Source organism: Lissotriton vulgaris, chromosome 11 (genome assembly GCF_964263255.1).
Source record: "Lissotriton vulgaris chromosome 11, aLisVul1.2, whole genome shotgun sequence".
Classification (NCBI taxonomy): domain Eukaryota; kingdom Metazoa; phylum Chordata; class Amphibia; order Caudata; family Salamandridae; genus Lissotriton; species Lissotriton vulgaris.
The window spans coordinates 879156881-879177819 of NC_141699.1; the positions used below are offsets into that span (position 1 = coordinate 879156881).

At 51.9% G+C, this 20939-nt stretch overlaps 1 protein-coding gene across 3 annotated transcripts in view; it reads right to left on the bottom strand.

The window, feature by feature from the left end:
* AMMECR1L (AMMECR1 like) overlaps positions 1-20939 on the bottom strand; it is a 1368157-nt gene that overhangs the window by 1226476 nt on the left and 120742 nt on the right. The window lies entirely within an intron of this gene.

Genomic DNA, 20939 nt, shown 5'->3' on the forward strand with positions numbered 1-20939 from the left:
ACATCCGGCGGCTGCTTCCTGGCTGGCCCGGGGCTCTCCCCAGCTCACGGGATCCCCGGGCGGCCATCACTCCTTCGCGGGCTGCGGGGGCGGGACTTCCGGCCGGCCGCGCTCTGATTGGCCGGCCAGCCAAGCACTTCCGGGTCGCACTTGGCAGCGGCCCGGCAACGTTTTCCAAACACTCCGGGCTGCGGCGGTGAAGTCCTGGGCAATGCCGGGTGGGCACCGGCCTTAATTACAATAAAGCGCGGTGGGCACGCGCTCGAAAGGCGGCAATGTCCCCGGCAGGGTGGGCACCTGCCAGGGGGCTCAAGACTCGTCACGGAGCGGGGCAAACGCCGGGTGGGCTCCGGCTCCCAAAAGTAAAGTGCCCCTCAGCGCTAAATGCAAAATAAAGCGCTCGTAAGCGCTAGAAGAAAAACGAAGCGCTCCCAGGTGCCCTCAGGCAGAGTAAGCGCTCCCAGCGCTGGCAGACAAAATAAAGCGCTTCCAGGCGCTTCAGGGGAAACACACGTCCAGCAAAGGTTCTTCAGGAGTCCAGGGGCTGGGCAGAGCCCAGGGGAGGCAAGCCTTCGCCTGGGCCCAAGCAGCAGCACGCCCCTGGCAGATTCAAGCAGCAAACAAGAACATTTTTCAAGAGGTCACAGCCTCTTTTTATACAGACAATTCCTTTGTCTTTGGGCAGGGTGGGGGCAGAACCAGTCGCAGCTGGTCTGTGAGCACTGTTGAAGGCTCAACCACCCCTTTCATTCATCAGGCAGGCTAGGGTCATCAGTCGCACCACAGGGGGCGGAGCCAGCATTGTGTGGGGGAAACCCAGCCTCATTCAGGACACAGGCGCAGCCCCTCCCTCACATCAGCATGCTAATCTCTCCATTCACCACCGGGGCAGACCCACACAGACTCCTGGAGCCTGGCATCCCAGCCAGCTTCAGCCAATCACACGCCAGCACCTTCACAGCACATACACAGTCATGTCTAGAAGTAGCACTTCCGCACAAGACACATACATGCCGCATACATCATCTCGCAGCATTCACTCTCACGAGTGTGCACATACCAAACTTGACCATGCACGCCTCACGCATCAGGAACTACCAGGGACACAGACATTCCCCATGCATTCCTATGGGAGAGCAGGCCAATCTCACACACACACTCAGGGAGAGCACGCACTTTACACTGCGCCACAGTGTCAAAGTGCGCAAAGACCAGAAATCACTTAGGCAAAAAGTTCAGGGGTGAACCTGCCAAAAGGGCCAAGTCCAACAGTAAGACTGTTTGAGGGATTGTTATAGGGAAGGTTCCTTCTTCATATTGTGTGGGAATGCCCCAAGATATAGCAGATTCAGCAGTATTGGGAAGGAGAAAAGTAGTAGTAATACATGTAGTAAATACATGCATGACTAGAGTAACGGGGTCCCACAATACATATTCATCAAAGCTATGCATACTTAAAATCTGGGAGGGAAGAAAGGGTCCCCAAATACATGAAGATATGGATGTGCTGGGAGTAGGTGCAAAAAGAATAAGTTACTTTCCTTCGGTAACTATATATCTATAAGAAACATAGGTTAGCTATAGATTCCTTACCTTAGACTTACCCCCATGCATCAGACTGGATCTGGAAAGTTTGTCAGCTGTACCTCTGCGCGTCGGAAGGTGGAGTCGGTCGCCTCCACCTCCGTCGTTGTTGCCGGAAAGAAGTGGCGGTAGACGCCGCCCTCGCACGCTGACATCAGTTCTGTACACGACTTTCCGCGTCTGAAATGCAGAGCCATGCAAGGCACTGACCACTGGTGCACAAAACTAGGGCCCTGAAAGGAGGATGTCCTTCACCCTAGAAATCAGTTCACAGAACGGTGAGAATGGGTGGGGCGGTAAGGAATCTATAACTAACCTATCTTTCTTACAGATATCGTTACCGAAGGTAAGTATCTTGTTCATTTGAAAGAAATAGTTAGTTATAGATTCCTTACCCTGGAATAGATACCCGAACAATTCCAACCCCAGAGGAGGGTCTGCGAACTGAGATCACACCAGAAAGTCCTGGAGAACAGAACGGCCAAAGTAGGAGTCTCTCAGGACTTGGCTGTCCAGGCAGTAGTGTTTCGTGAACGTGTGCTGTGATGCCCACGTAGCTGCCTGACAGATGTCATGTAGAGGAACTCCTCCTACCAAAACAGTAGTGGTGGCGTCGCCCTGGTGGAATGGGCATGTAGCCCCACTGCAGGCTCCTTTTTAGCCAGAGAATAGCAGGCTCGAATACACAAAAAGACCCATCTAGAAATGGTCTGCTTGTGTATGGCCTGAACTTTCTTGGCGCCCACATAGCCAACTAAGAGTTGGTCATCCACCGGAACTGTTTTGTGCGATCCAGATAGCAAGAAAGCGCACGTTTTGGGTCCAGATGGTGGAGCGTCTCTTCCTCTTTAGAAGGATGCAGAGGCAGGAAGAGGGTGGGCAAAGTGATGGTTTGCCCGATGTGAAAGGAGGTGACCACCTTGGGAAGAAAGGATGGGCGAATCTTAAGGACAACCTTGTTCAGATGTACAGCCAGAAAAGGAGGTTTGGATGAAAGAGCCTGGAGCTTACTCATTCTTCTGGCAGATGTGATGACCACCAGGAATGCAGTCTTAAGAGTTAAAAGTCTTAAAGGACAGTTGTGAAGTGGCTCAAATGGTGAGCACCTCAAATTGGTCAAGACCCGATTCAAGTCCCACTGAGGCATAACAAAGGGAATAGGAAGAAAGAGATTAATTATGCCTTTTAAGAAACAATTAACAACCGGGGACTTGGAGAGAAGGCTGATCAAGAAGCCAAACAAAAGGCAGAAATGGCCGAAAGATAGCCCTTGATAGTGCCCAGAGCATAGCCCTGCTGGGCCAAAGAAAGGAGGAACAAGAGAACAACAGAACGAGGGGCAGAAAGGAGATCCACAGCCTTTGCTGTGCACCATGCCACAAATGTATTCCATCGGCAGGCGTATACCGTCTTCGTGGAGGGTCGCCTGGCTGCCAAAATTACATCACAGACTTCGGGAGGCAGGCTGAATGACGTCAAATGCCGCCACTCAATCTCCACGCAAGGAGGTGGAGGCTGGATAGGTTCGGGTGGAGGACCGTCCCCTGCTGTTGTGACAGAAGTCTGATCGGAGGATCGATGGCCATGTTGAGCAGCTCGGGATAATAGACTCTTCATTGCCAATCCGGAGCCACAAGAATGACTTGGGCCCGGTCGCGCTTGATCTTCTTCAGCACTCTGGGCAGAAGTGGTATAGGCAGAAAGGCGTATATAAGACGACAACTCCACTCGCGACGAAAAGCGTCACTTAGCGAGTGCCGTCTTGGAGATTTCAACGTGAAGAATTGCTGACATTGCGCATTCTCTTCGGTAGCAAATAGATCTAACCAAGGCTCTCCCCACTGCTGCACGAGACCTTGCACCACCTCCGAGTGAAGACACCATTTGTGATCCATTATGCACCTGTGGCTGAGTTTGTCCGCCCTGGCGTTCAGCGAACCTGCCAGATGTTGAATTTCCAGGGATATGCCCTGATGTTCCAGCCATGTCAAGAGGCGGAGGGCCTCCTGACATAGGGTCCACGACCCCACCCCGCCTTGTTTGTTGCAGTACCACATGGAGGTTGGTATTGTCCATGAACATCTGCACTACTCTTCCCCGGACAGAGGGAAGGAATGCTGTGAGTGCAAAACGAATCAAAGGTTGATGTGGAGCAGGGAATCCGCCAGAGACCAGAGGCCTCTGATCTTCACCTCTCCCATGTGGCTGCCTGATCCCAGCAGGGATGCATCTGTCACCACTGTGTGTTCTGGTTGGGGAAGGGAGACAGAGGTAAGGAATGCTGTGAGTGCAAAACGAATCGGAGGATGATGTGGAGCAGGGAATCCGCTGGAGACCAGAGGCCTCTGATCTTCACCTCTCCCATGTGGCTGCCCGATCCCAGCAGGGATGCATCTGTCACCACTGTGTGTTCTGGTTGGAGAAGGGAGAGGGATCCGCTGTTGACCCAATCCTGGTTTGTGAGTCACCACTGCAATTGTCATGCAGAGCCATCCGAAATCTGGACCCAATCAGACAGATTCCCCTGATGCTGCGCCCACTGGAACTTCAGGTCCCACAGCAGAGCCCGCATATGCCACCTGGCATGATCGACCAGCAGGATGCAGGAGGCTGTGAGGCCCAGCACCCTCAGGGTCATCCTGACCAAAACCTGGGATAGAGGCTGAAAGATCGGAATCATAAACCGAATATCCCGGAGGATAAACCCGAAACTGCGCCGTGTCCAGAACTGCTCCGATGAAGAGGAGCTTCTGAGAGGGGATCCGGTGTGACTTCAGCACGTTGATGGAGAACCCCAGCGAATGCAGGAGGTCGGCCGTTGTCTGGAGGTGGGAGACAACAGCCTGGGGCGAGCCCGCCTTCAACAGCCAGTCATTTAGATAGGGGAAGACTGGAACCCCTGATCTGCACAGATGAGCTGCGACCACCGCCATCACTTTCGTGAACAACCGAGGGACTCTTGTAAGGCTAAAGGAGAGCAAGGTAAATTAAAGTGCTCGAGGCCTACCCTGAACCGCAGGTAAAGCCGGTGGGCCGGCAGGACGGGGATGTGAAAGTAAGCGTCCTGCAAATCCAACGCTGCCACCACTCTCCAGGGTCGATGACAGACAAGACCTGAGCGAGTGTCAACATCTTGAACTTCTCCTTCCGGAGGAAGCAGTTAACGTTCCTGAGATAGGATGCAGGCCCTTGTCCTTCTTGGGCACCAGAAAGCAGTGGGAATAACAACCACGACCTACTTCTGGGGCAAGAACGCGCTCGATGGTTCCTTGGCCAGGATAGCTGTTACTGCCTGTTGGAGAAGGCCCAGATGATCCTCCCACATATGATGGTACTGAGGTGGTATGGCTGGTGTGGTAGTCTTGAAGGGGAGGGAGTAGCCCCTTCGGACTACCGGCAAAACACACCGGTCCGACGTGATGGTGCACCAGTGGGGGAGGTGATGGCGGATCCTGCCGCCCATGGGCGCTTGATGGGCCTGAAATGTTGGACTAGGAAGGTTTGGAGGCTGCTGCAGAGAGGGGGTTGGTGGACTGTCCTGCCCGCTGGCCCCCTGAACCACGGCGGTGGTTCCCACGTCCCCGGCCGTACGAAGGTTGGGGTACTTGCGTAGGCCTGTGGCTCTGGGCAGAATGTAGTGGAGCACCCCTTCCGTAACCACGAAAGGGGCATATAGCAGACTGCGCAGTGTGACTGGAGAGGCCTAAGGACTTGGCGGTTGCCTGTGAGTCCTTGAAACGCTCTAGAGCGTTGTCTGCTTTGTCGCCAAAAATGCAACGCCAAAGGGCATGTCCATCAGGGTGTTCTGGACATCCCCAGAAAAGCCAGTCGATCTCATCCAAATGTAGCAACGATGGGCTACAGATGTGGAAATCGGCCTGCCTAGAGAGTTGGCGGTATCCAGCTCAAAGCGGATGGTAATCTTTGCTGCATCACTCCCGGCGGCAACAGCCTGGGAGAGCCCCTTCCGGGCCTCCTCCGGACACTGGGGCAGCACTTGGGCAACTGTGTCCCACACAGAGTGGGAATAACGGCCCAATAGACATGCAGTAGTTACTGATCGCAGCCCCAAGCTGGCGGAAGAAAAAATTCTTCTTCCCAAAATGATCCAGCTTCTTGGATTCTCTAGCTGGTGGAGTGTTAGGGAACGTGCTCTTGGAAGTAGAAGCTTGTCTCCCGAGCTCTCAGGGGTGGGGTGTTGGGAGAGGAAAGTGGTGTCACCTGGGGCCAGGCGGTGGGGTCGGACAATCATCCTATCCATGGGTGCCCCCGTATTGGGCCTGGACGAGGTGCCCAAATGGAACTTGGTGAGGGCTTCATTGAACGGCAGCAGGGGCTCCGAAGAGCTCGCTTGCGGTTGAAGCACCTCTGTCAGGAGGTTAGTCCTGACAGACACAGTAGGGAGCTCGAGAGCCTCGGCCGTCCTACGCAAAACCACTGCGTATGACGCTCCCTCCTTCGTAGCCACGGTAGGAGGAGACAACATGCCAAGGTCCAGGGACGTATCAAGACCACTAGCATTCCCCAGGTCCTCTCTCCAGCCCAGATCATACTCCAGCTGGTCAGGCACAGGGTCATCTGGCCTGAAAGGGACCCCAGGAGTGAAGAGGGGCACAAAAATCCAACTCGGCGCAGGATTCGGCGTCGGGTGATGCCGGTCCGGCTCCATGTCCACATCAAGATGGAGGCCGGGGTCGACGCCGGCTGGGGGCACATTCCGGCGTTGAATGCAGGTGCGGTGCCGAAGGAAGTGGCATCGCTGTAGGTGTATTAAGGTCAACAGACGCCGATCCGGATACAGGCCTGGTTCCAAGGGGACCCTGTGGTGATGTGGCCGGAGATGCCAAGGCATAGGACCCCCAACTGAGTCCGCTGGGCCCGAAGGTGCGCCGGCTGTTTCAGGCTGCCCAAAAGATGGCATGCATCGCCTCGTAAATTTGACGAAGCTGGGCAGCGGTCGCTCCTGGTCGCGGGGAGGGAGGCAAACTCTGAGTCGGCCCTTCAGGAGCCGCGGGAGGGGCACTACCCGCATACTTCGTCGCATCAGCCAACCTGCCGGGAGAAGTCGAAGAGCGACGATGCTTCTTCGACTTCTTCTTGTGCTTCGACTTACCTGACCCAGAGTGCAAAGACTTGGAGGACGGGTGGTGATGGCTCCGCGACTGGTTCCTCGACCTCCCTCTCGACCAGGACTTTGAACGGTGCGGACCCGACTGCCGGCACTCAAGGAGCTTTCGGGACGGCTCCCGCAAAGCCTTTGGAGCCATGGACCGGCAGTCGGAGCACGACTTGGGGCCGTGGTCGCGCTCCAGACAAAAGAGGCACACGTGGTGTGGAACCGTCACTGACACCAGTCAGGTACAGGAACCGCAAGCCTTGAAGCCGGGCATCCCTATGTGCACCAGGAGCCGTTAGGTCTCAAAAAGACTTTGTGAGAAGTTGGCCTGATATGTAGTGTTTCCAATTCTGGAACCACTTGGTATCAGTCCAAACAAACCCCAAAGATGTCTGGTTGTAAGTCAACCTTGTTAGACAAGCTATCCTAGTGGTAGCATGGACTAAGCAGCCTTAAAGGCTAAACTTAAGAGGTCGTGTTAAGCGAGCTGTTTTACCACATACAATCCTGTAATCAAATGAAAGGACACCACACAAGTATATTTTATAAAAAATATATGTGTTTATTTCTAAATTAATCCCCAGTACTCTTTATGAGCAAAGGGGCACAAGCGTTAAATCAAAAGCACAGTATAACATACAAAGTTGCACAATTTTGGATGAGGGCCGGTGGCCACTCAAACCATATACTAAAAAAGTGGTATAAGAGATACCAATCGAACAGTGGTTAGGCCTAGGGCCTAGAGAATCGCTGGGAGCAGTCAGGACTAGCAATGCTGAAGTCGGGAGTAGCCCACGGAATTCGGGTGCAGCACGGAAAGTGCGGCTTACACCAATGCAATGTCAATGGTGCGTAAAAGTTACACAAAGTGAGTTTAAAGATACTTCCGCTGAACCTAGAGGAACAAAACTTAAGGCACAGACCCTAGAGGTGTGGACCAGTGTAGGAACACCGGCGTTGCAATGTTACCTCACCCACAGGAAGTGGGTGCACAGGGTCGAAGTGGCGTCGGGTTTTGACACGCAGGCTCTTGGTGCTTGGAGCTGTAGAAGCTGCAGGCGATGGAAAGCAGAAGTGTCCGGTGTGATCCAAGGGCGGATCGAAGTCGAGATGTATCTGAAAGCAGAGGGGACAGAGTCTGGGTCACTCAGCAGGGATCAGGGTGGAACCAGGACGGAACCAGGCAATGTCGGGCGCAATCAGATGGTTGTCGAGAGGCTTCTCTCCGCTGTCACGTGGGCTCTGGGGCATCTGCGACGTCCAGGAGCAGGTCACGATCTGTCCCACGTAGGCTCTCGCCGTCAGCACCGTCGGCTTCAAGATTGCAGCAAACAGCACTTGGCAAAAGCAATCCACGCGGAACTGGGAGATTGCTTCTCACTCGAACCAGGAGGGTCAGAAGTGGGGGCTCCTTTTCACAGGAGCGGGTGCAGATCTGGAGGAACCAGAAAAGCAAGTTGTATTCAAGTTTTCGTCGGCACAGGGGCCACAAGCCAGCCGGCAAGTGACCGGGCCAACGCGTCGAGCCAACACAAGCAGAAGGGCCCCACGCAGCACTCGTCGAGTGTGGAGGGGTGAGCTTTGGTGCAAGGGTAGCTCGGGGTGGGGGCTTCTCAAACCCCGGTGTACAGCTACGAGGGTCACTCGTGGGCTGCACGGTCAGCGTCTCGTGGCCTTTTCAAGATGGCGTGCCCCACGCTTCCGGTCGCCTCCACGGGTCTCAGCTCTGTAGGGACTGTGGATCGGGCTGAGAGAAGGCAGGCAAGCTTGATCTCGTCGATCTCTGTCGCTCGAGTTCCGGCGGGAACTGCAACAAAGCAAGGGTCGAGGGCTGGATGGTGCCTGTTTGCACAGGGTGGTCACTCCTTGACCACAAGGGAGATTCTTCAGTCTTCTATCTTGAGTAGAATGTCGAAGGGTCCAGAATTTGTTTCTTATGTTTCTTCAGGATGATCTGAGTTGCATTGGCACTGCTCCCACTCTTATTCGAATCTGGTGGGCTGGACATCCTGCTAGGTCCCCTCCTATGGGTGGGACCCAGGAAGGGGGTGGTTACACCCCTTTCCTTTGAGCCAGCCCGCGCTGGGACTGGGGCTGGGATGCCCCAGAACCGGTTTGGCCGGATTATGCAAGGGGCAGCCTCGTGCTCCCCAGGCAGTGTCTGGTTTCTTTGAAACCTCCCTGCTACAATCCACTATCTCCTGTCTGGGGTGGTTTGATACCACCCTGCGACAGGAAACCCTTTGTCCAGGCCACCATATGCTGAGTTTCGGTCAGCAGCAGGAGGCCAGACCCGTGTCTGTGGCAGAGGCATCCATTTTGTGGATCTGAGGCTCATTTTAAATCAACCGCGTTTCAGTAAAGTAACATGTCTTATCCCTCTAGAAGGGTGGAATGCTACCCCCGTCGCCAGAACTGGCGAGGGGGTAGTATTCCAATTCGTATGACACCTTACACGACATGTTTTGATAAAGCCAAACCAAAGTTGCTATATAACCGCGAGGATTATAAGGCGCTTAAGAGTATATGGTATGGCATTATCCCGGATCAGCTTAGGGAGTTGTTCCCGACAGCTGCAGACAGGCTCAGCTCATGCCAGAGCTCCATCTCACATGAAACCACGCACTCTGCCTCCAGGATTGATGAGGCCTTCCATAGGAGTGACTCACAGGTTTATATGTGTCCAGATATAGGTTTAGATATAGGTATACTATATCTAAGCAAGGGGTGATTACACCCACTTGCCCCAGCTGAGTGATCAGCCAGTTGTGTCAATTTAAGAACCAACCAGGGGTGGCAAAAGCTATGCTTCAGCCCCTGGTAGGCCTTGGTGGTACCTATGCCCTGAGCACCTATAGTGCATGGTACAGGGGCTGACAAGGAGTCCATTTCCAATTGTGGTATGTACCTATAGCACATGTATTATAAATTTAGAGAGAGAGAACAGCAGGCTGGGGGTCTGATTAGCAGGCCCACAGCCTCAGTAAGTCGAAAACCAGTGAAGCAAAAAGCAAAAATTGGGGTGACCATAGGATAGCAGACCCTACTCTCCTACGCAACCCCCCCCCCCCCCCCCCAAACGCAGGGACATTAAACTTAACCTTGACCAGATAAGTCTTCATGTTCTAAGTGGAAGTACCTGGAGAGACCATCTGCATTACCATGGTCAGTCCCTGGGCGGTGCTCCACTGTAAAGTCCATCCCCTGTAGGGAAATGGACCACCTGAGCAGTTTGGGATTTTCACCCTTCATCTGATTTAGCCACAAGAGGGGCTTATGGTCTGTCTGAATTAGGAAGTGAGTACCAAACAAGTATGGCCTCAACTTCTTCAGGGCCCAAACCACAGCAAAGGCCTCCCTCTCAATAGCTGACCAACGTTTCTCCCTGGGGGTCAGCCTTCTGCTAATAAAAGCAATGGGCTGGCCTTGACCATCTTGATTAAGTTGTGAAAGCACAGCTCCCACCCCCAACTCAGAAGCATCTGTTTGTACAATGAACTGTTTGGAGTAGTCAGGACTCTTCAGGATAGGTGCAGAGCACATGGCCTTCTTCAGGTCATCAAATGCCTTTTGACAGCTAACTGTCCACTGAACCTTTTTGGGCATCTTCTTGGATGTCAAGTCATTCAATGGTGTCACAATGGACCCATAGTTCTTTACAAATTTTCTGTAATACCCAGTCAGGCCCAAGAAGGCTCTGACTTGTGTCTTGGTAGTTGGAGGAGCCCAGTCCTGTATGGTCTGGATCTTGCTCTCCAGTGGTTGAACCTGACCCCCACCTACTAGGTGGCCCAGGTACACAACCTTGCTCTGCCCTATCTGGCACTTAGTAGCCTTGATAGTCAGGCCTGCCTTTTGCAGGGCCTCCAGAACCTTCTTCAGGTGGATCAGGTGATCCTCCCAGGTGGAGCTAAAGACAGCAATATCATCTAGATATGCTGCACAAAAGTCATCCAACCCAGCAAGGACTTGATTCACCAACCTTTGGAAGGTGGCAGGTGCATTCTTCAAACCAAAGGGCATTACCACAAATTGATAATGTCCACTAGGGGTAGAGAATGCTGTTTTGGCTTTTGACTCTTCAGCTAGTCTGATTTGCCAGTAGCCAGCTGTCAAATCAAATGTGCTCAGAAACTTGGCAGAAGCCAATTTATCAATGAGCTCATCTGCTCTTGGAATGGGATGGGCATCTGTCCTAGTGACAGCATTGAGACCTCTGTAGTCCACACAAAACCTCATTTCTCTCTTTCCATCTTTGGTATGAGGTTTTGGCACAAGGACCACTGGGCTAGCCCATGGGCTCTCTGATGGCTCAATCACTCCAAGCTCCAACATCTTTTGCACCTCAGCCTTTATACAATCCCTGACATGGTCAGGTTGCCTGTAGATCTTATTCTTCACAGGCAGACTGTCACCAGTGTCCACCTCATGGGTGCACCAGTTAGTCTGGCTGGGTGTGAGTGAAAACATATGTCTGTGGGCCTGCAACACCTGTCTGCAGTCCACCTGTTGCTGCTCAGTGAGGCTGCCTGCCAAGGCTACTCCATCAACTGAACCATCATCAGGGTTCTGGGAAAGCAGGTCTGGGAGAGGGCTACTCTCTTCCTCCTGATCCCCATCTGTGGCCATGAGGAGACTCATGTCCTCCCTGTCAACAAATGCTTTCAAACGGTTTACATGGATTACCCTGTGGGGGCTCCTAGGGGTGCCAAAGTCAACCACATAGGTGACTTCTCCCTTTTTCTCAATGATAGGGTAGGGTCCAGTCCATTTGTCCTGGAGTGCTGCTGGGCCCACTGGGTCCAACACCCACACCTTCTGCCCTGGCTGGAACTCAACCAGAACAGCCTTTTGGTCATGCCAAGCTTTCTGTAATTCTTGACTGGCCTCAAGGTTTTTGGATGCTCTCTCCATGTATTCAGCCATCCTGGAGCGGAGACCAAGTACATAGTCCACAATATCTAGCTTAGGCTTTTTGCGAGGGAACTCCCATCCTTCCTTCACCAAACATAATGGACCCCTCACAGGGTGGCCAAACAAAAGTTCAAAAGGGCTGTAGCCAACCCCCTTCTGTGGGACCTCTCTGTAAGCAAAGAGCAAGCAGGGTAAAAGGATGTCCCATTTCCGCCTAAGCTTCTCTGGTAAACCTTTTATCATTCCCTTTAGGGTCTTGTTGAACCTTTCAACAAGTCCATTGCACTGTGGATGGTACGGTGTGGTAAACTTATAGTTTACTCCACACTCGTTCCACATTGCTTTTAAGTATCCAGACATAAAGTTGGTACCTCTGTCTGAAAGAACCTCCTTTGGAAAGCCCACTCTTGAGAAAACTGCAATGAGGGCTTTTGCCTCCACAGGTGCTGTGGTGGTCCTCAGGGGAATTGCCTCTGGGTACCTGGTGGCATGATCCACTACCACCAGTATAAATCTGTGCCCAGATGCTGTTTGAGGATCCATGGGACCCACAATATCTATTCCAACTCTTTCAAAGGGTACCCCCACCACAGGTAGTGGTATCAGGGGGGCCTTTGTTGTGCCACCTGACTTACCACTGGCTTGGCAAGTGACACAGGAACCGCAAGCCTTGAAGCCGGGCATCCCTATGTGCACCAGGAGCCGTTAGGTCTCAAAAAGACTTTGTGAGAAGTTGGCCTGATATGTAGTGTTTCCAATTCTGGAACCACTTGGTATCAGTCCAAACAAACCCCAAAGATGTCTGGTTGTAAGTCAACCTTGTTAGACAAGCTATCCTAGTGGTAGCATGGACTAAGCAGCCTTAAAGGCTAAACTTAAGAGGTCGTGTTAAGCGAGCTGTTTTACCACATACAATCCTGTAATCAAATGAAAGGACACCACACAAGTATATTTTATAAAAATATATGTGTTTATTTCTAAATTAATCCCCAGTACTCTTTATGAGCAAAGGGGCACAAGCGTTAAATCAAAAGCACAGTATAACATACAAAGTTGCACAATTTTGGATGAGGGCCGGTGGCCACTCAAACCATATACTAAAAAAGTGGTATAAGAGATACCAATCGAACAGTGGTTAGACCTAGGGCCTAGAGAATCGCTGGGAGCAGTCAGGACTAGCAATGCTGAAGTCGGGAGTAGCCCACGGAATTCGGGTGCAGCACGGAAAGTGCGGCTTACACCAATGCAATGTCAATGGTGCGTAAAAGTTACACAAAGTGAGTTTAAAGATACTTCCGCTGAACCTAGAGGAACAAAACTTAAGGCACAGACCCTAGAGGTGTGGACCAGTGTAGGAACACCGGCGTTGCAATGTTACCTCACCCACAGGAAGTGGGTGCACAGGGTCGAAGTGGCGTCGGGTTTTGACACGCAGGCTCTTGGTGCTTGGAGCTGTAGAAGCTGCAGGCGATGGGAAGCAGAAGTGTCCGGTGTGATCCAAGGGCGGATCGAAGTCGAGATGTATCTGAAAGCAGAGGGGACAGAGTCTGGGTCACTCAGCAGGGACCAGGGTGGAACCAGGACGGAACCAGGCAATGTCGGGCGCAATCAGATGGTTGTCGAGAGGCTTCTCTCCGCTGTCACATGGGCTCTGGGGCATCTGCGACGTCCAGGAGCAGGTCACGATCTGTCCCACGTAGGCTCTCGCCGTCAGCACCGTCGGCTTCAAGATTGCAGCAAACAGCACTTGGCAAAAGCAATCCACGCGGAACCGGGAGATTGCTTCTCACTCGAACCAGGAGGGTCAGAAGTGGGGGCTCCTTTTCACAGGAGCGGGTGCAGATCTGGAGCAGCCAGAAAAGCAAGTCGTATTCAAGTTTTCGTCAGCACAGGGGCCACAAGCCAGCCGGCAAGTGACCGGGCCAACGCGTCGAGCCAACACAAGCAGAAGGGCCCCACGCAGCACTCGTCGAGTGTGGAGGGGTGAGCTTTGGTGCAAGGGTAGCTCGGGGTGGGGGCTTCTCAAACCCCGGTGTACAGCTTCGAGGGTCACTCGTGGGCTGCACGGTCAGCGTCTCGTTGCCTTTTCAAGATGGCGTGCCCCACGCTTCCGGTCGCCTCCACGGGTCTCAGCTCTGTAGGGACTGTGGATCGGGCTGAGAGAAGGCAGGCAAGCTTGATCTCGTCGATCTCTGTCGCTCGAGTTCCGGCGGGAACTGCAACAAAGCAAGGGTCGAGGGCTGGATGGTGCCTGTTTGCACAGGGTGGTCACTCCTTGACCACAAGGGAGATTCTTCAGTCTTCTATCTTGAGTAGAATGTCGAAGGGTCCAGAATTCGTTTCTTATGTTTCTTCAGGATGATCTGAGTTGCATTGGCACTGCTCCCACTCTTATTCGAATCTGGTGGGCTGGACATCCTGCTAGGTCCCCTCCTATGGGTGGGACCCAGGAAGGGGGTGGTTACACCCCTTTCCTTTGATCCAGGCCGCGCTGGGACTGGGGCTGGGATGCCCCAGAACCGGTTTGGCCGGATTATGCAAGGGGCAGCCTTGTGCTCCCCAGGCAGTGTCTGGTTTCTTTGAAACCTCCCTGCTACAATCCACTATCTCCTGTCTGGGGTGGTTTGACACCGCCCTGCGACAGGAAACCCTTTGTCCAGGCCACCATATGCTGAGTTTCGGTCAGCAGCAGGAGGCCAGACCCGTGTCTGTGGCAGAGGCATCCATTTTGTGGATCTGAGGCTCATTTTAAATCAACCGCGTTTCAGTAAAGTAACATGTCTTATCCCTCTAGAAGGGTGGAATGCTACCCCCGTCGCCAGAACTGGCGAGGGGGTAGTATTCCAATTCGTATGACACCTTACACGACATGTTTTGATAAAGCCAAACCAAAGTTGCTATATAACCGCGAGGATTATAAGGCGCTTAAGAGTATATGGTATGGCATTATCCCAGATCAGCTTAGGGAGTTGTTCCCGACAGCTGCAGACAGGCTCAGCTCATGCCAGAGCTCCATCTCATATGAAACCATGCACTCTGCCTCCAGGATTGATGAGGCCTTCCATAGGAGTGACTCACAGGTTTATATGTGTCCAGATATAGGTTTAGATATAGGTATACTATATCTAAGCAAGGGGTGATTACACCCACTTGCCCCAGCTGAGTGATCAGCCAGTTCTGTCAATTTAAGAACCAGCCAGGGGTGGCAAAAGCTATGCTTCAGCCCCTGGTAGGCCTTGGTGGTACCTATGCCCTGAGCACCTATAGTGCATGGTACAGGGGCTGATAAGGAGTCCATTTCCAATTGTGGTATGTACCTATAGCACATGTATTATAAATTTAGAGAGAGACCAGCAGGCTGGGGGTCTGATTAGCAGGCCCACAGCCTCAGTAAGTGGAAAACCAGTGAAGCAAAAAGCAAAAATTGGGGTGACCATAGGATAGCAGACCCTACTCTCCTACAGACTTCAACACAAGTCGCACAAAAAGTCAGTCACAAAGTGATAAAGTGACTGGAGGTACCGCTCTCTCCGGATCTGCCCTGGCTGGCGCGGAAAAAGATAACGGACTTCAGCACGCAAGGGTGGCATCTAAGTAGCTGCCGCAATGTCATTCCAATGACCACAACACCAACGACAGAAGCAGAGTCGACCGACGCCACCTTCCGATGTGCAGAGGTACTGCTGATGAAAAAACTTTCCGGATCCAGTCTGACGCCTGGGGGTAATTTTAAGGTAAGGAATCTATAACTAACTGTTTCTTTCAGATAATATAACTAGGCTGTGGGGGCTAGGGACTGCCAGTCCTAGCTGCCTGAAAAGAGGATATGAACTGGTGCATGCTGGCGGGACATCAGATTTAAGAAGGCAGATGTTGCAGATAGTCTTAGGTAACACAAGAAGTAAACATGTGAAATGAGGTAGCTTGGAGAGCAAGATGGGAGCGGTCTTTGCTAGAGCTCCAGGTGCCCCAAGCCCCAAGTCAGTCCTAATACTGCCTTGAAAGCCACAGGATCTGTGAGGAGACTGTTGGAGTGTCTTCTCAGTGTTGCATGGGTTTTGACAGGCCCCGTGAGCGGATTTGGTCTTGCCGCAGTCCAGCCTCTATGCCCGTAGAGAGACGGCTCTCTGCCCCTGCAGCAGTATCCCACTGTGGATCCCATGACACCTGTCTGGCAGGCAGCTATACTGCACGGGGCTGGGGAAGGGTCTGGAGGTCACACACGCTTGGTGTGTGTCTTTTGAAGCTGCAGCAGCAGAGGCCTAGCCGTGAGTGGCTCTCGGGAGGTGGGACTGAGGGCCTAGCCGCGCTGGAGCAGAAAGCATTGTGAGCCTTTTTCTGTTTGCCTCCTGACACTTCATCACCTGCTGAGTCCCAACTGATTTGATATTCGCCTGGCAGGAGGAGGGCCTAACCCTGAGATAGTCGGATTTGGCACACTGACGCTTTTGTGATGGCCCTAAGTTGAGGCCTTGTGGAGGCCCGGCACTACACTGTAGCCTGGGAACATGCACCACACGTCTGTGATCCTCGCTGTGCACCCCGCCAGCTTAGACCTGGAATAACAGGGGGCAGGCTCCTCTCCCCGCAGTTGGACCATGCACTTGGGCGCTGGCTTGGGCAGGCCAGCGGTGTGCAGTGTGGTGGTGGACACCAGGGACAAGTCACACTGAACAAGTTGCTTGGAACAGGGAGGTCGATTGCACCCCCCTTCCAACTTTCTACACAGAAAACAACCGCTTCCACACACGCCCTTTTTTTTGCTGTCGGATTTTGTTCTGTGTGCGCTTTCAACAGGCTGTGCTTGTGCAGGAACATCAAGATTGGAGAGCAACCTATGCAGCTACATGATTCAAAACAAGAAGAAAAGTGAACCAAGAGCTGTATCTTTGACCAGAGAGAAAAGTGCACAACTGCATCAGCCATAGCAATTGTGGAAGTGATCCAGTGGCTGCATGAGAGAATTTGAGTGTTATGCCCTTAGTCTACTGCTCCAAAAGAAATAAACAGACTGTCTAAAATTACCTGTTCCTTCCTAGTAAATCAGGACTACATGCCTGCCTGCCTGCATGCTTGACATCCAAGTGATGTAAACTTGCATTCAACAACAGGAGCAGCAGGGCTTTAAGATGGCCGAGTCTCACCGGGTTTGAGCACCGGCAGTTGTTTTAAGGGGGCCATGAAAAGGGTCTCTAGCGGGCTCAGTTTTGTGCACTGGCACAGGCGGTCCGTTTTCCAGGACTGCAGTGACAGCAGGCACATTGGTGTGCGCTGCTCACTTCTCACTAGTGGGGAAGTTACGTCCTGCCAAGTGACAGTTTTAAGGGAAGGGAAATCCTTGCTTCTTACATCTCCCATGAGTGTGCTTTTAAAAACACTAGACTTCGAGCGTTGTTGCGAGTGAGGGGGCCCTATTGAATAGCACACACTGCAAATTGCCACTTCTCTTTCTGAAACTCAGGAGCAGCAACATCGTTGTGGTGTCACCAGGGCTGTAAGTGGAAGCTTTTTCAATATTATATACAAGCCATAGTTGCTGCTTATTTATCTTATGCAACTAACAACCATTGACAAAGCCAATAGCCCTGACTTGTAGGTATGATGTTACTTGTTGTATAATATATCTGGATGCAATGACAGAAACAGCAAAATACAAGTCGGGTGGCACACTATGCTAAGCACAGATTTTTAGCTTATGTGTTTTAAGCCAAGCCCTTAATTACATTGGCCACGCCCCTTTGAGAGACCTCCCAGTTTTTTCATTCCACTTAAAGCCCTGAGGAGGAGGATCAAGTACAAAATGTTAATGACCTAGCTCCTATGAGCTGTGGACAAGAGAAATTTAACATCCACTGAGCTCGGAGGTTCGGTGTGGTAGTCCTTGAGATTCCTGGCCTCTGGGCAATTCCATAGGGTAGGAAACCAACAGCTTCACTAGGAGCAGAGTCAATAAAAAACGCAGTTCTCCAGTTTCCAGAGCTCTCCCTCCCCTCTGTGACTACTGCCTCAAGGAGGCTGGCCGCTCGTGCTGCCCACAGTTAGGGTCTGGCGGACTGGACCCTCTGGCTTACCTGCAATGATGATGAAGTATAGGAAAGTGGGTTTCTGTTGCAGTAACCCCCTCCCACACTTTTTGCCAGATTTCTGAGGCACTGTGACTTGATGTGCCCTGGATCCCTGCCAATCATGTTCCCAGGGCCTGTGTTCTTTCCCAAAACTGTACCTTTGTACTCTCAATTGGCACCTCTCTGGCCACATGTAAGTCCCTTATAATAGGTACTATGGGTACAAAGCACAATGTGATCAGGAAAGGCCTCTAAGGGGTGCAGCATATATTGTACCACCCTTAGAGGTCCTGTACCTTAGCAGGCACAAACTGCCATAGTAGGCTGCATGTTTTGGTGCATCGAAAGGTGAAGAGTCGACATGGCACACATACCTGTGTGCAATGCCTGCAACCCACTGCCTTTGGTTTGGGTAAGACACCCCTCTAGCTGGGTGCACTATACCACTGGTGAGGGTACAGTTGAATGAGCACTGTACCCCTACAGTGTCCAAGTCCATTCTTAGACACTGTCAGTGCAGTGAAGCCATAAAAGAGTATATTGTCTGGGAGTTTGTTATTAAGAACTCCACAGCACCATAATGGTTTTACTTAATTCTGGGAAGCTTGGTAGCAAACTTCTCAGCATAATAAACCCGCACTGATGCCAGTGTGGGATGTATTATACAATGCACTCCGAGGGCATCTTACAGATGCCCCCTTAAAAACGACCAGCCTCTGGTGGGTCCTTGACTGGTAAACATCAGCTTGTCACCATCAGACATGTTTCTTGATGCCTCGGGTGGGAGCCTTCGCGTCCTGTGCCCAGAAACCATGCCTTTCCTGGGAGGAGGTGTTCACACCTCTCCCAGATCAGAAAGAACCATCTGTGGCAGGGAAGCTTCAAAGGCCCTGCCGCCTTTGTAACACGACCCCCCAGCCTTTCCGGTTATCAGGAGCAGGCCATCTTCCGGTTTCACTCCCTTTTCAGTGGAAGAAATTTGAGCAGTACAGAAGGTGTGCCCACCTCTGCCAACCCCACCCCTCAGGTGGAGGGGGCGAGGTAAAGCCCACTCTTCAGTGCCCGCCATCTTGCAGATAGCAGGCACTCTCCAATCAGGATAAAGGATTGTGCCCACTCCCCTACGTGGGAAGAGCACACCAAGGGTTTAGTCACCCTAAGGTCAGTAGCCGATTGGCTCCTACTGCGAGACCCCTAAAACACCCCCTAAATATAGTATTTAGAGGCAGCCCTGAACCTAAAAGGCAGGTTCCTGCAACCTACGAAGGAGGAGGAAAGAAGAAGCACAGCAGAGAAGACTGCAGAGAAGAACTGACTTGGCCCCAGCCCTAACAGCCCATCTGCAGTTTCCAGAGATTCTGTGCCAAAATTTGCCTTGTCCTTCAGCCAGCGGACTACGGAACTTCAGGGAGGACTGACTGCCTTCAACAAAGACCAGATGTCCTATGAACAGTAGCTCTGTTCAAAAGAATCTCCAAAGAAAGTCTCCAAGCCTGCTGAAGGCAAAGTAACCCGGCGCCTGGAACCACCACTGCACCGGTCGCCTATGGCCCGAATCGGAGTGGCCTTCTTGTCCCAGCGAAGTCCCCCAGCGATCAAGAGTCCGAGTCCACTGTGAGTTGACCCCCTCCAGGAATCCCAGATGTCCCCTGCAGCCTCTGCAGGTAGACCCCCACCCCAACTGAGAGTGGCACAGAAAGGTGAAATCCAATCTCAAAAGGCACCCTTGCATCTAGCCGCCCAGCACCCTTGAGAAGAGAACCCGAGGTGCACCTACGTCCCCGAGCCATCCAACTTACCTGCCCAGCTGTTGCTTCCTCCCAGACGACTTCCTGGGCTGAGCCTTCAGCCAAAACCGGCAACTCCCTTTGAAAACAACAAATCAGCACTCTGCACCCGGCCACCCCTGTGCCGCTATGGGTGCGCCTTGTGTGCTAACTTGGATCCCCCTTTGCTTTGAGCTTAACCCTAGGAGCTTTGCTCCCACATCCAAGTGGCGTGCGGAGAGCAGCCACCAACCGGAGGCCCCCAATCCCCCACTGGATAACATTGGGCCTCAGCACTCTGCACCCAGCCGCCCTAATGCCGCTGAGGGTGCTCTGTGAGTGCATACTTGACCCTGGGGGAACCTTGGTTCTAAACCCAGAAACCCAACTCCCAAGACAGATTTCTCACCTTTAAACCGATAATCTGATTTTCTCCCATAGAACTGCATTGACTGTTTTTCTGTGGAAAAAGTTCTAAGTGTGGAGTTGGAAAAGTGTATGAAAATCTAAGAAACTGTGTTTTGAGAAAAACTGACTTACTTACCTTTTATCGAGGAAATGTCCCAGTGTGATATCTAGGCATTTCGCACCGAGTAAAAAAAGTAATCCTGATAAGTAATCACCAGTATTTGCACATTTTTACAAACCTGTAAGAAAAGTAATTATTCTTCCAGCTTGTTTTTTTAACAATTTGTCTTGAAAAGTACAATCATAGTTACCAGTACCAAGTTCTGCTTGGTTCTATAAATAAAATACAACAAAGAAATATTTTGGATACAAACAACTGGTCTGAGTTCAGTCTTTGAGTGTGTGATATAATTTCTTACCCGAGTGTGTACAGGAAATGCTTAATACTACCCTCTGATAAAACCTTACTGCTAGCCCACACTACCACAAATAGAGAGTAAGCTATTATCTACTTTTACCTCTAAACTTTTGGGAATCCACTGGACTCTGTGCACACTATACCTTACTTTGGTATAGTATATACACAGCCAGCTTCCTACACAAACGACACAGGCCTCCCCAAGCAGGGAAAGAAAAAGATGGACAAATAAATGATGCCACTTCCAATGGCGATGAGGGGCCACCGACGGGAAAGACCATTCTCCGCAGACAAAGCTATCCTGGAAATAATACATGCCTGTCGGCAGGCTTTAGAGCTTAATAGCAGTGGGGGGGCAGGGTGAGAGGCATGGCGCTTTTCTGCCTAGATCTCTGCAACTCTGCAGTTTCGTTACCATCTGTTAAAAATCCTTGATGGTGTCCTCAACTGTCGAAATTCGAGACTTTACCTCTGTCACTAGACCAGCAAAGTGCCTCCTACTAAACAACTGCCCGAGTGGAGGCCGATGAGGGCTGCTCTAAGACAAACACCTTCCACTTCTTTGGAATCCAAGAGAAGGCTGAGGGTTATATCCCGAATCGTTCTTCGAGTAATGCTTGCAGACCTTTCTTCTTGAGTACCAACTCTCCTCATGCTTGATTGAGCAA